Source organism: Hemibagrus wyckioides, linkage group LG12, assembly GCF_019097595.1.
Source record: "Hemibagrus wyckioides isolate EC202008001 linkage group LG12, SWU_Hwy_1.0, whole genome shotgun sequence".
Lineage (NCBI taxonomy): Eukaryota > Metazoa > Chordata > Actinopteri > Siluriformes > Bagridae > Hemibagrus > Hemibagrus wyckioides.
This window is the reverse complement of record NC_080721.1, coordinates 8,200,425-8,214,592: the sequence shown is the minus strand read 5'-3', so window position 1 is coordinate 8,214,592 and position 14,168 is coordinate 8,200,425. Positions and strand designations below refer to the sequence as shown.

Genomic DNA, 14,168 nt, shown 5'->3' with positions numbered 1-14,168 from the left:
CCGCCTCCTTTAATTGTCCATATATAGTAAATGTCAGAAAATAAACAGGTTATGAATGTATATTCTACAAAGTTTTGGGAGAGTAAAATCGATGGAGGTTTACTAGGAGTGTAGATTCATAGGGCAAGAAAGTTTGACATCCACTTATTCTGAATGATACATGATTATATTAAGCTATTCCTTTTACACTGCTACCTTATTTTCTTCTATCTATCTATATTCATATATATATATCTGTACTCCCTGTGTGTAGGATTTTGCTGAGACTGTAAAAGCAGCGGCAAAAAATAAAAAAAATGATAATGAAAGTAATGCCTTCGGGGGGGCGGGGGGGGGGGTGGTGCTGTGAAGATGCAGGAGGAAATCTGATATTAAACATGACGGAGCGTGCTTTGAGGAAAATAATCAATGCCGAGTTCCTGCTATTAGGCTGAAGTGGATTATTTTACTATAACAATAACTTGAAGCGTTTTATTCCTCTTACACCACAATGACTTACAGAGAGTAGATTTTCAGAATTTAGTAACGAAGAACAAAAAAGTTAGTTCCTGTTATCACTAACATTATAACAGTTATAAACAGTCACTCCCTCAATAGCCTTTTTATGCAAGTTAATACATGCATAAAAGACAGCTTGTCATGTTACAGGTGCAAAGACCTCCATTCTGAAGACTTTCCCAAGGTGGACAATTAACTGACCGTTATAACACACTAAACTCCTTTCGTACATCTTTACATAAACATCAACAATACACGTTTTCTTTGTTAAATAGGGACGCAGCTTTCGTCTGTTTATTATCATGTGGAGCATCTGCTGTATAAGTCCTTCTGAATCAGCTGTTACTATAGAAACAGCAAGTGAGGTGTGTTTTTAAGTAACTTGAATTACTGATGGAAATACTGTCAAAATTGCTGTATAGAAAATTAACCTGCACTTCTTCTAACCAAAAGTATAAATTAAGATATAAAGAACGTCAGGTTGGATTCAATATGTAGTGGGTATAAAGCCTATATATTGTGTGTGTGTGTGTGTGTGTGTGTGTGTGTGTGTGTAGCTAATGTGTATAGGTGAAGCAAATGTGTAGTAATGAATGTGCCTTCATGTGTGAGGTAAATACATTGATCATATAAGAAATACTAAGGTCAAAAAAGTGTTTCCATATAAAAACAAAAACCCTCATTTGCTGGTGTTTTTGGAATCCCTGTACGCCTGCCTTCAGGAGCTCTTCTGCCATTTTTGGTGCAATTTATCTGAAATGCATCTTCTCGAATGAATAGAGCATAGCACTGAAAAAAAAAATAAAAAAAATTACCAATTCTCACACCTGCCAACATACAACAAAAAATACCCGTCAGAGCTGAAGATATTCACCGCCAGCGCTCTATTTATACTAATATGGCTGCTCCATTTGTAGGTATTTGCACCCATGAATCACAATGTCTTTCTTTTTTTTCTTTTTTTTGCTTTATGGATGATGACAGTGAGATGCAACGATGAATTGGACCTATGAGGCTTTACCTCTGCTCTAGCTCGGTTTCTCGTGTGCGTCTTTCCTTTCCAAAACCAGCTACTAAATGAGGGCATGAGTCACAATCAGCAAGGCATAATCCTGCTTCAAAGCTTGGCATTCTCCAACAAGGAGAGGTCTCCTGCAGAACAAATCTCCCATAATGCTCCCTGTGGACCTGGGCTTAGCTGCAAGAGCCAGGACAGAAAAATGTACAACTGCTGATCATCTTTTGGGCTGTGTTCAGAGTTGACTGAGGGTTTAATACCAAAATTGATCACGTCAGTATTCAGAGTTCAGCTACTGAATTTCATTTCCTTATTTAGACAATTGCATGAGAGTTGCGTGTGTAGGTTGCTGATGTCTCAGCCATTTATTATTCACATGTAGTTTTAGCTCAAGCGAGGAAAATATCACGTCCTTGAAAAGGTTCAAATACCTCCAAAGATCTTTAAACATTTATGTTCGCAAAGAGAAGATCAGAGACATGATATATATATATATATATATATATATATATATATATATATATATATACACTATATTGCCCAAAGTATTCGCTCACCTGCCTTGACTCGCATATGAACTTAAGTGACATCCCATTCCTAATCCATAGGGTTCAATATGACGTCGGTCCACCCTTTGCAGCTATAACAGCTTCAACTCTTCTGGGAAGGCTGTCCACAAGGTTTAGGAGTGTGTTTATGGGAATTTTTGACCGTTCTTCCAGAAGCGCATTTGTGAGGTCACACACTGATGTTGGACGAGAAGGCCTGGCTCTCAGTCTCCACTCTAATTCATCCCAAAGGTGTTCTATCGGGTTGAGGTCAGGACTCTGTGCAGGCCAGTCAAGTTCATCCACACCAGACTCTGTCATCCATGTCTTTATGGACCTTGCTTTGTGCACTGGTGCACAGTCATGTTGGAAGAGGAAGGGGCCAGCTCCAAACTGTTCCCACAAAGTTGGGAGCATGGAATTGTCCAAAATGTCTTGGTATGCTGAAGCATTCAGAGTTCCTTTCACTGGAACTAAGGGGCCAAGCCCAGCTCCTGAAAAACAACCCCACACCATAATCCCCCCTCCACCAAACTTTACACTTGGCACAATGCAGTCAGACAAGTACCGTTCTCCTGGCAACCGCCAAACCCAGACTCGTCCATCAGATTGCCAGATGGAGAAGCGCGATTCGTCACTCCAGAGAACGCGTCTCCACTGCTCTAGAGTCCAGTGGCGGTGTGCTTTACACCACTGCATCCGACGCTTTGCATTGCACTTGGTGATGTATGGCTTGGATGCAGCTGCTCAGCCATGGAAACCCATTCCATGAAGCTCTCTGCGCACTGTTCTTGAGCTAATCTGAAGGTCACATGAAGTTTGGAGGTCTGTAGCGATTGACTCTGCAGAAAGTTGGTGACCTCTTCGCACTATGCGCCTCAGCATCCGCTGACTCCGCTCCGTCAGTTTACGTGGCCTACCACTTCGTGGCCGAGTTGCTGTCGTTCCCAAACACTTCCACGTTCTTATAATACAGCTGACAGTTGACTGTGGAATATTTAGGAGCGAGGAAATTTCACGACTGGATTTGTTGCACAGGTGGCATCCTATCACAGTTCCACGCTGGAATTCACTGAGCTCCTGAGAGCGACCCATTCTTTCACAAATGTTTGTAAAAACAGTCTGCATGCCTAGGTGCTTGATTTTATACACCTGTGGCCATGGAAGTGATTGGAACACCTGATTCTGATTATTTGGATGGGTGAGCGAATACTTTTGGCAATATAGTGTATATATATATATATAAATATATATATATATATATATATATATATATATATATATATATATATTTATATATAAATATATATATATATATATATATTTATATATATATATAAATATATATATTTATATATATATATAAATCTAAGTCTGCTTATAGGCAAGTGCTTGGTCTAGACGCTATTGAAAAACCCTGGACACTTTTACTCAAGAAAATTTTTTGCATTCAGAACTACATGCAGATGATTTGCATAATCTGAACGATGCTGCCAGAAAATCGACTTAAGCCTGCACATAACCTGACTCAAATGACTTTGGGGTGCTCTAATATTACTCTTCCAAATGATTTCCAGAAGGTTCCAGCAGTCCAGTTGTAACAATTATTACCATTTGTTCCATTATCAAAATGCATTACTGAGGTCACAGCTCCAGAAAATAGATTTCACGCACGGTGGGCTTGGATATTCTTCACAATACACGTTTGTCTTTTCTTTTTTTTTGTTCTTTTTTTTTTGCCTGTGCCTGCAGTTTCTTTAAAAAGCACCTGGGTTTTGATATCATAAATAATGTGTTGCTTCCAAAGTGAAGCAGCATGCTGAAAAATTGAACACATCAGACATACAAATCGAAACTGCCCAAGAAGGCCTTGGAATCTGAAAATTGTCTCGGAGGCAACGCAGGACTCTTCCAGCCAAAACATACACACCTCTGGCAACAAGACTGCGTGACATAATATCAACTAATGCAAATCACCAGACCAAACAAAATGTCGGAGGACTGTCTTAATTATGCCTTCAAAGTGGAGTAAAGACTTAATGAGGTGTACACAACATGCTTCATTAACTCACAACAATATTACTGTGCAGCATGAGTGCTACGATCAATAACCATTCTGGACCAATAGCAGCAGCGCAGGAATTCATATCACCTGAAAGGCAACATGCTTGTAATCCACCTTGTAATCTTGTAATCTATAGTGAGCCACACTGTGCTTCTCATACTGTGCTACTCCTACCACTACTTTACTTTAGCAAAGATATTGTCGACTGAAAAGGTGGAATATTATCGAACGGGCGAGACTGCAGGCCTGCAAATAGGATAGCAGGGAGAGAGGGCTTGCAATCAATAAACATGTAACCTTGCAGTCAAGGTCAACTGGTACTCTCTCTTTCCTCTAGCCGCCTCGCTCGGGCTTAATTAAATCTGTTTAGCCGTGACTCGCTTTCACCTTTATATGTCTGAAAATGATGCTAAAGCATCTATTATTGGAGCTAGACTGGAAAAAAAAGGAGCAAAGTGCAAATGCACAAAGTAAGCTGCAGCCTTATTATCTAATAGTGATGATTAAAGACCTGCTCAAAATGAGCAGATGCACGGCATTTTTCGCTCAGATCATTTGAAATAATGCGTAGGTGCAGCCGAGGTATTCTTTGGTTCCACGCTTCACTAGCATACAGAATGATTTTTGCTTAGAAATCGTGCTGCAACATATTCCAGCTGCAGTAATAAAGTACAGCTACTTACCCTGCTCTGGTCAGACAGCATGAAGTTATCTTCACTTTTTAAAGAAATGCTAATTCTTTCGAATATATTCTTAGTCATTACACATATAGTAAATAAGAATGCATCACTACTTACAACAATTGTTTGCATGATGATGAGTCAAGCTTTGTGCCTAGCCTCGGCACCTCAGTAAATAATCCTTTGAATACCTTAACAGTTAACTGAGTCATCTATGATAGCTATTAATAACAGCAATCGTTTGTTTCGACATCTTCTCTTCGTTTGCACTGTTGAATCCTCACTTTTGATTGGTCAGAAGGTATTTATTAATTTGAATATTCTATATTAATATTGTTAGACTGCGATTATAGATGCTTATTACGGCATTATAGCTTGTTATAAGTTGTGCAGCGAGCAGGTGACTGAGCGATCCAGGTTTTGACCTTCGTTCCATGTTGTGTTGCTAAATAAAATTATAAAGTTCATTCCTGCTTCGAAATAAACAGGAATTGTAACGGGATATAGCGACTCGGATGAGTTGGTCACATCAGACTGGTTGCTTTGAAAGAATGGAACAGTAGCTCTGACACTACTTCAGTCTATTACTAAGTGTTTCAATAAAGCAAATAATAAAAAATAATAATAAAAATAATGTTTTTTTAATAAATTAAAAACTCATGAATCATGAATCAGAAATCATTAATGAATTAAAAAATTTTTTTTACAGGTATCATTAACTTGTTTATTTGACATTAATGGGAGGAGTCTCCAGTATCGGCATATTGTAATGATGTGTAGGTTTTCCACCACAGGAAAGTTTTCAGGAGACTTGATTTCCTGTTTCTCAGTCCCAGTCTTATTTTTTTCAGTCATGTTTAATTCAAGAATGTAACATAAACACAAGTGACACTATATGTGACTATAAATAAATTAAAAACGGTCATTCTTTAATACATAAAAATATAATTGTTGGCAAATTACTGTGGTATGAGAACCAGACCTCCCTGCGATTATTTCCTGATGTGACATGATGTTACATTTTATTCCTTATTAGTATTTCCATTTAAACGCTGTCCAAATCACCGTTCAAGCCTTTACAAATTACATTTCAGATAATAACTTTAATGCACAAACGGATGATTACAAATTAGTGTAAAAAGCTCGAGGCTAATCTTCACCCGAAGATGTTTTTAATGAATGAATACTGCATAAACTCAACCCGACATACAACAATGCAAATACGTCGTTATACAGAGATGTTTCTTCAATAAAAAATAATTACTCCAGAAACATGATCATGTTTCACATTCTTCCATTCACCCTTTAGTGTACGATTTCATAGTCTGGTCTGTTTCGCTAATAACTCTCTAGCGAAGTTAAATAAAGCACAGACTGATAAATCGCTTGTTCGTTGTGACTCCACAGCAGCGTACACTGTCCTCATTCTTTCTACCTGTCTCTGTCACACACACACACACGCTCTCTCTCACACACACACTCAAGCTATGATGCAATAAGAGCAATGCTTTTGTAAAGCCTCATCATTAATCAGGCCACTCTGCTGCCGAACATCATCGATTCTCTTCAAGCAGACTGATGATATTTATTCTAGAAAATGGATGTTAGGACGTCGACCGAAAACACAAATACAATTCACCTGCAAATAACGAACAGCTTTAGTGGCCCAGATTTACTGTCGCTCTCCATATATCTCTAGGTAAATATTGATCCCCAGCCTAATACACCGAAACCCACCAGCTTTCTCTCTTCTCTTATTCTTTTTTCAAATCGAGGTATTATTTATCTCTGCTGCACTTTTTCTCTCATCACTCATCCCTCTGTACTTTTTGATCTATTAGCAAGGCCTTGTCTGAGATTGGACCCAGTGTAATATGATGCAAGCTCAGGCAGATCTAAAATGCATTGGATTAATCTACAGAGGTTAACCGCGGCAAAGGGAAAAGGAATACATTGATTTTCTGATTTCTTGTGCAGCGTGTCCTCTTAACCACCAGCACGCAACATGAATATTCAGACATGCACCTGCAGCTTGAGGAAGGGGCTCTCTACATCCAGCAGGGCAAGGCTGACGAAAAAATACAGCTGACAAATATGAGGCTTTATGGCTGAGATTATTTTTTAAGAGTGGCTAAAACTGTATAGCTGCTGCAGAATATTGATTATAATTGGGATAGCTTTGGACAGGGACAGATATTCAGTTACAGGACGTCTTTCTGTATCGGTGTTTCTACAACCAACCGACCGACAATGCCTAGAAAAGATGCAATAAAAAGAGTGACAGAAAAAATACATGACGCATATCTTTAAATTACATGTGTGGTTATGGGTTTTGTTTTGCTTTGTTTTGTTTTTATTTTTTTCATATATGATTCTTCACATGATTCATTTCATTTATGATTCTTCACATGATTCATTTTGTTTCACATATGATTCTTCACATGATTCATTTCATTTATGATTCTTCACATGATTCATTTCATTTCACATATGATTCTTCACATGATTCATTTCATTTATTATTCTTCATATGATTCATTTCATTTATGATTCTTCACATGATTCATTTTGTTTCACATATGATTCTTCACATGATTCATTTCATTTATGATTCTTCACATGATTCATTTCATTTATTATTCTTCATATGATTCATTTCATTTCACATATGATTCTTCACATGATTCATTTCATTTATGATTCTTCACATGATTCATTTCATTTCACATATGATTCTTCACATGATTCATTTCACATATGATTCTTCACATGATTCATTTCATATATGATTCTTCACATGATTCATTTCATTTCACATATGATTCTTCAAATGATTCATTTCATTTCACATATGATTCTTCACATGATTCATTTCATTTCACACATGATTCTTCACGATTCATTTCATTTCACGTATGATTCTTCACATGATTCATTTCATTTCATATAGGATTCTTCACATGATCCAATTCATTTCATATATGATTCTTCACATGATCCATTTCATTTCACATATGATTCTTCACATGATTCATTTCATTTCACATATGATTCTTCGCATGATCCATTTCATTTCACATATGATTCTTCAAATGATTCATTTATAGTCGCATGTGATTTTTCTCAGGAATTATTTATTTCCGTATATGATTTTCTTTAATGTGATACATTCATTTTCGCATCTGATTGTTTTTACATATGATATAATTTGTTTTAAAATATGATTAAATCACATTGTATGTAAATTTGTAGATTTTGCACAAGCTGTGAAAAGTAACTTTAGTGCATCGATTTCTGATTTCATTAATATTAATTGTAGTAAAAATCATTAGTTCCTGCAAATGTGTGTGGGCGCAAAATATTGCACTTTACAGCTGTACTTAATTTCATTATTTTTCCATTCTATTTTTTAAGGATGCTAGCAGAGGTTAAAGGTTTTGTCTGTGGTGAAGCACACGGTTCAGCGTGAGGTTTACAACATCCCACAGCTGCCACAAGGTCACACTCTTAATGAGCATGGTGTCGTCACTCACAGCAACTCCGAATTTATACGGCTGCACTTACACATTGGATTTTTATTTAATAAAACAATTTATCATTATTTTAATGTATATACAAAGCACTTACATGAAAATAGCCGAGGGCTGGACACCAGAACTTATGCATTATGCAGATATTTACAAAATCAGTGCACATACCCCGATTAGCCGTAACATTAAAACCACCTGCTTAAAACCTGTTGAGGCATGGACTTCACAAGACCTTTAAAGGTGTGCTGTGGTATCTGACACCAAGTGCTGTAAGTTGTGAGACGGGGCCTACATGGATCAGACTCTTTAACCCGGCACGTCCAGCAGATGCTCGATAAGACTGAGTTCTGGGGAATTTGGAGGCCAAGTCAACACCTTGAACTTTTTGTCTTGTGCCTCAAATCATTCCTGAACACTTTTCGCAGTGTGGCAGGTAGAGAGCATTAAGCTGCTCGAAGAGGACACTGACATTAGGGAATAACGTCCCATGAAGGGGTATATATTCTCTGCAACGATATTTAGGTAGGTGCTAAGTGTCAAAGTAACACTGACATGAATGCCAGGACTCAAGGTTTCCCAGAAGAACATTCCAGAGCATTCTTCTACTGCTCTATGGTCTAGTTCTGATGCTCACGTGCCCATTGGAAGTGCTTTCTTGGTGGGCACTCTGACTGGTTTGCAGCTCTGCTGTCTTATACGCAGCAAGCTGTGATGTGTTGTGTGTAACACCTTTCTGTCATAGCCAGCATTTACTTTTATAGCAATTTGTGCTACAGTAGCTCTTCTCTGGGATCAGACAGGTCATCCTCTCCCCATGCGCAGCAGTGAGCTTCGAGTGTCCATGAACCTGGTCTCTGGTTCACCACTTGTCTATCCATGGAAGGTATTATTAATGAATATATTATCATTATTATTATGTTATATTTTTCAAATGTAAGAATTACTACATGTTTTATATGTTGTCCACTTGTTTAAAGGACCAATATTATTATAAGATATTATAATATTAATAAGAATATTATAAGACATCTCATTTTGATCCTTTGTTGCAAATCCACTTTAAAACAAAAAGAATTGCAGTCTTTTAAAAAAATTCATGAAAGATTGTCCAGGCGTAGTTTCCATGTAAAAATTTGCTTCTGCCAGGATCGCATTCAATAGTTTCACTGTCTCTGCCCTTTAAAAAAAATTTTTCCATTGCCCCTGATTTCTCTCATAATGTCTCATGATATTTTATTCCTTCAATCTCTTGGCATGCAAGGCACACACATTTGCTATAGCTTTTGGTGAAGAAGTATTCTTGTTGCCAGTTCTTTTGAAATCATGCCTTCTCAGTGTTCAACTTTGCACTTTTTGTGTGTAGTCATGACTACATCTTCTTCACTAAATTTATTCGCAGATGTATACAAAGAAAAAAGAATTCTTCTGGTGTTTTTTTAGGTGAAAGGAAAATTGGGTGGTCAGTGTTCATGGGTCAAATCTGGCCCTGGGGCTGGACTTTTGAAACCCCTGGATGATACAATACCAAAATACATAAAGGCATTTAATGCAAATTCTGTCACAAAGGAGCTTTAGAGAAATCCGGATGTAGATTTTATATCCCTAATGAGCAAGCCAGAGGTATGGAAAAAAATCCCTGGGACAACTTGGGAAAGGAACTTTGAGAGGAACACATCTCTAGCTAAGACTAATTATGAAGTCGAGTGATGTAGCTGAATTTGAGGAACTGTCAGTGCCAGAAATCTCACACCATGCTGAGTGCCTGAGTTTGGCATTATTTCCAGTGTTGAAAAAGTTGTAGGGTTCATATTCTTCTGGTATAGGCCACACCCACTTCAGGTTTAAATCCAAGTACAGATACAAATATCATAATGTATATAGGAGTATAAGACAAAGACACTGCATTACCATCTTATACAGCATATAGCTGATGATTGCACAGGGATTTTGGTTCATTCCTCCATTTCATATTCAAAAAAAAGGGGGCAAGCCTGTCAAACAGTCAAAGCTCTGGGTTGTTGATCAGAATATCAGGGTCCATGCCCCAGCATCGCCAAGCTGCCACTGTTGTGCCCCCATGCTTCCCCCATCCCCAGGGGCAGCACATCATGGCTGACCTTGAACCTCCTAACAAGCTTGGATATGTGAAGAAAAGCATTTCACAATCCTGAAATGTATATCTGACAAATAAAGGCTTCTATCTATTCTATTCCACTTCTATCTCAGTTCACGTTTCAGGTTTTCAATAGCAATCAAATCCCAAGACTAGATCGTAAAGCAGTAATCGTGTTCCACATTCATTTTTTTTGTGTGTGTGTGTGTGTGTGTGGGGGGGGGGTTCTATTGAAGGACTCACTGATTTGCATGTAAGAAGGCTGGTGATGGAGGGAAAAAAGATCCAATAATCTCAGAACAGTTGAGTTGCTTCAACAAATCAAATCAAATGGCATTAGACGGCAAGCTATTTGGAAACTATTTTTTCAGAGCAAGAAATTAGACCTACCTAAAAGAAGCTTAGGAAACGCAGCACCAGAACTTCAGCGAGCGTCACAGGAATGAGCAGAGGCATCAGCAGCAGCAGCTTGTCTCACTGGGGGGAACATTTAAAATAGAACCTTCTCAGAAAGCTGAAACCGGTCTAAAGTGCACTTGAGCTAGGACGTTTGAGATCAAGTTTGAGATGAGTAACCTTTCTGAACCAATGAGAAACCGATCCTCAGCGTACCGTGGAGATACGTAAGGTATTTAGACGTTACTGTTATTCCCTGGAACGCCGAATGACGAAAAGACGGGAATAATTAATAGCAGTGTACAAAACTTTTATTAAGCAGCACAATCCTGAAATATAGCAGTCTGATTTGACCTTTAGGTCTCACAATGATAATATCAGTAGGATTATGCTTTTTATCCCATCCCGTGTATGAGGCGGAGGAGAGAGTATTTTCTTCTGCCATCGCAAGCTATAAAACGGTGTTTAATTTATCGCCTTACTAAAATACACCGTAGACAGACTAGTAACAGAGGAGATAGAAATACGGGTTCTTTTTTTCCACCTCGATACATCAGCCATGATGTTTGACAACTAGGAAAACTACCTTACTGATTTTTGCTGCTCCTTCCTGTTACGCCGCTGTAACGTTAGAACACTCGAATCTGATTGGTGTTGATATGTTTCTTTAAGAGAACTCAGTCCTAATCAGTCCCTTTTTTCATCCTCATTGTCTTTTCATTAAATATTATTATTAGTTACGCTGTTTCTGCGTTAATTAGCGAATGAATTTCTCAGGTCTCAATCAGATGAATTTTATATTGTTGGAGTTAATCCCATCAATGTGCTTGAACCACCATTAAGCAGTCACACACACACCTTGCAATTAACAATAAAACCTGAAATGAACTCAGGCGCCTGTCGTTTGTCGTTGTTCGAGAAATGACCATTTTAAACCCCGAAATTCAACGTAGCAGTTAAAATGCCTCTTATTCACATCGACTTATTTTCAATGAAGCTTGCGATTTTTTTCAGAAATGGTGCCGGCATAAAAATTACATCCATACTTGTTCTATTCTGTTTGAAGCAAATAAGGTTTCTACTTTCATTATTCTTTATAATGAAATATTCAAGTCCCAGAAGGCCTGGAAAAAATAAATAAATAAAAAACAGGCAGAATGAAACGCTTTGCAACCAAACATCATATCTGAGTAAACAGAATCAGAAAGAAGTAGCTTCTGAACTTAAAAACTGGATTTTATTCTTGGTTGGCAGACACACTTGTTTTTTTTGTTTTTTTTTCCTGTACTGAAACAGTGATGCTAGGGCTGAAAGCAATACAGATAAACAGAAAAAAGCCAATGTCTTAACGTTTAAAGATATGCGTGTTTTTATTTTGATAATGTTTAATGCATGAATTCTGTAGACAGGAGAGATTAGAGAATGAGTGTCTTCCACTTGGGTGAGGCATTTTGCTAGATGTCTAAATCCTATTTTTATAAAAGTGAGAGGTATATATACGCTATGAGCAGCGCATCACAGGTTTGAGAAAAAAAACACCTCAGATCAAACTGGGCAAAGGCTTCAACCTGGCAAGTCTTTTCCAAAAATAAACTCAGGCTCTTACTCACTTTCAGCGAGTGTTTCATCCTCAGGGTGGTGATGGATCTGGGAACGCTGAGTGTGAGACACCGGTGCATCGCAGGTCATCATTCACACACTCATCAGGGGCAATTTAACACAGCCAAATCTTACTACTGCCATGTTATTGGGATGTGGGAAGAAACCGGCACAGATATGGGACGCTGTGAGCTGGCCAAAACACCTGAAATAAAAAATAAACAACCAAATGTAGTGATCACTCTGGGGTGTTTGATATATACACTGTTCTTCAGATTAGCAACATAAAACAAATTTATGGAAATGAACATGAAAAAGCTTTTCCAATATTTGTAGATCTTTCTGAAAGCCAGCCAGTGTGTGTGCACGTGTATGTGTGTGTGTGTGAGCAGATCTGAATGCAAATAAGAGCTGGAGTAAATGGTGATTAAATTTTCTTTCCAGTTCCCAAACACCATTCATTTGAAAACATTTATTCCACTTTGTTGCTCTCCAATAATCCTCAGCAGCCAAAAACAATAAAAAATCATATTTTGACCAAAAACCTTAATTTGAAATATATATATATATATATATATATATATATATATATATATATATATATATATATATATATATATATATATAGCATTTAACATGTTTTGGGTATCATTCTGCAAAGATCATTTACCAATTTAACAAACACCGGGTTAAGATAATGTTAGTCTAAAGATTTTTAGCAAACTAATGTTTTCCTCATGGAGTGAACATCATGCTTTGATCAAGTTGCTGGTTATGAGCCAAAGCGGACTGGATGGCAGCCTGATAGATTCAGTTTGTAAAGTGTATAAATACCAGCTGTCGTACCTGCTCAGTCATTGACACGGTAGAGAGGGTGGTGTTGTAATCATTTTTATTTTTAATGGGAAATTTAGCCAACAGAACAGAGCTGAGTAAATGAATCAGCCATTATTTCAGCTGAAGTGAAGGGAAGAGATAATGATAAGGCTTTCATTGATGATGATGATGATGATGATGATGATGATCCTCCTTCTGTTTTCGGCTTTTCCCTTCAGGGGTCACCACAGCGAATCATCTCTCTCCACCTATCCCTGTCTTCAGCATCTTCAACACTTACACCCACTAGCTTCATATCCACATTTATTACATCCATGATGATGATGATGATGATGATGATGATAAACGTCATTACTTTTTTTTCCATCATAAGGATAAAATTTGATAAAATATCCCTGTCGCTGTTTTTCCATAAGCAGATGCAGATATAAATCTATAGGTGGGCGGGGCATCAGGTTAAATGATTCCTGTCTACACCCTGGTTAAGTTCTTCCTGTTCTTCAGCAGTTTCCTCATGGTTTCCTCCCTCAGTCCAAAGACATGCGCTGTAGACTGATTGGCATCTCTAAACTATCCGTAGTGTGTCAGTGTGTGTGTTTGTGTATATATTGTGCCATATGAAGGGTTAGGACCCCATCCAGGATGTCCCCTGCCTTGTTCCCCGAGTCCCTGGGGATAGACTCAAGGTTCCCTGTGACCCTGTGTAGGATAAACGCTACAGAAAATGAATGGATTGATGATCGATTTTAATATAATCTAAAATAAAAATAAATTATACTGTTTTAAAATACAGATAATAACTGCAGGATCTTCTGTGGCTATGATAAAATCGTATATGAAGATATCGCTTTTATGGGATGACACTATGATGGGCAGAGGCGCAC

At 37.8% G+C, this 14,168-nt stretch overlaps 1 long non-coding RNA gene across 1 annotated transcript in view; it reads right to left on the bottom strand.

The window, feature by feature from the left end:
* Window positions 1–12,643, bottom strand: part of LOC131362850 (uncharacterized) — a 76,768-nt gene extending 64,125 nt beyond the window's left edge. Inside the window, exons 1-2 of the long non-coding RNA XR_009206246.1 lie at window positions 12,459–12,643; window positions 10,843–10,929 (exon numbers count right to left, since the gene is read on the bottom strand). This is a non-coding gene — a long non-coding RNA (uncharacterized LOC131362850). The remainder of the gene's footprint in view (window positions 1–10,842; window positions 10,930–12,458) is intronic.
* Between the last annotated feature and the right edge of the window lie 1,525 nt (window positions 12,644–14,168).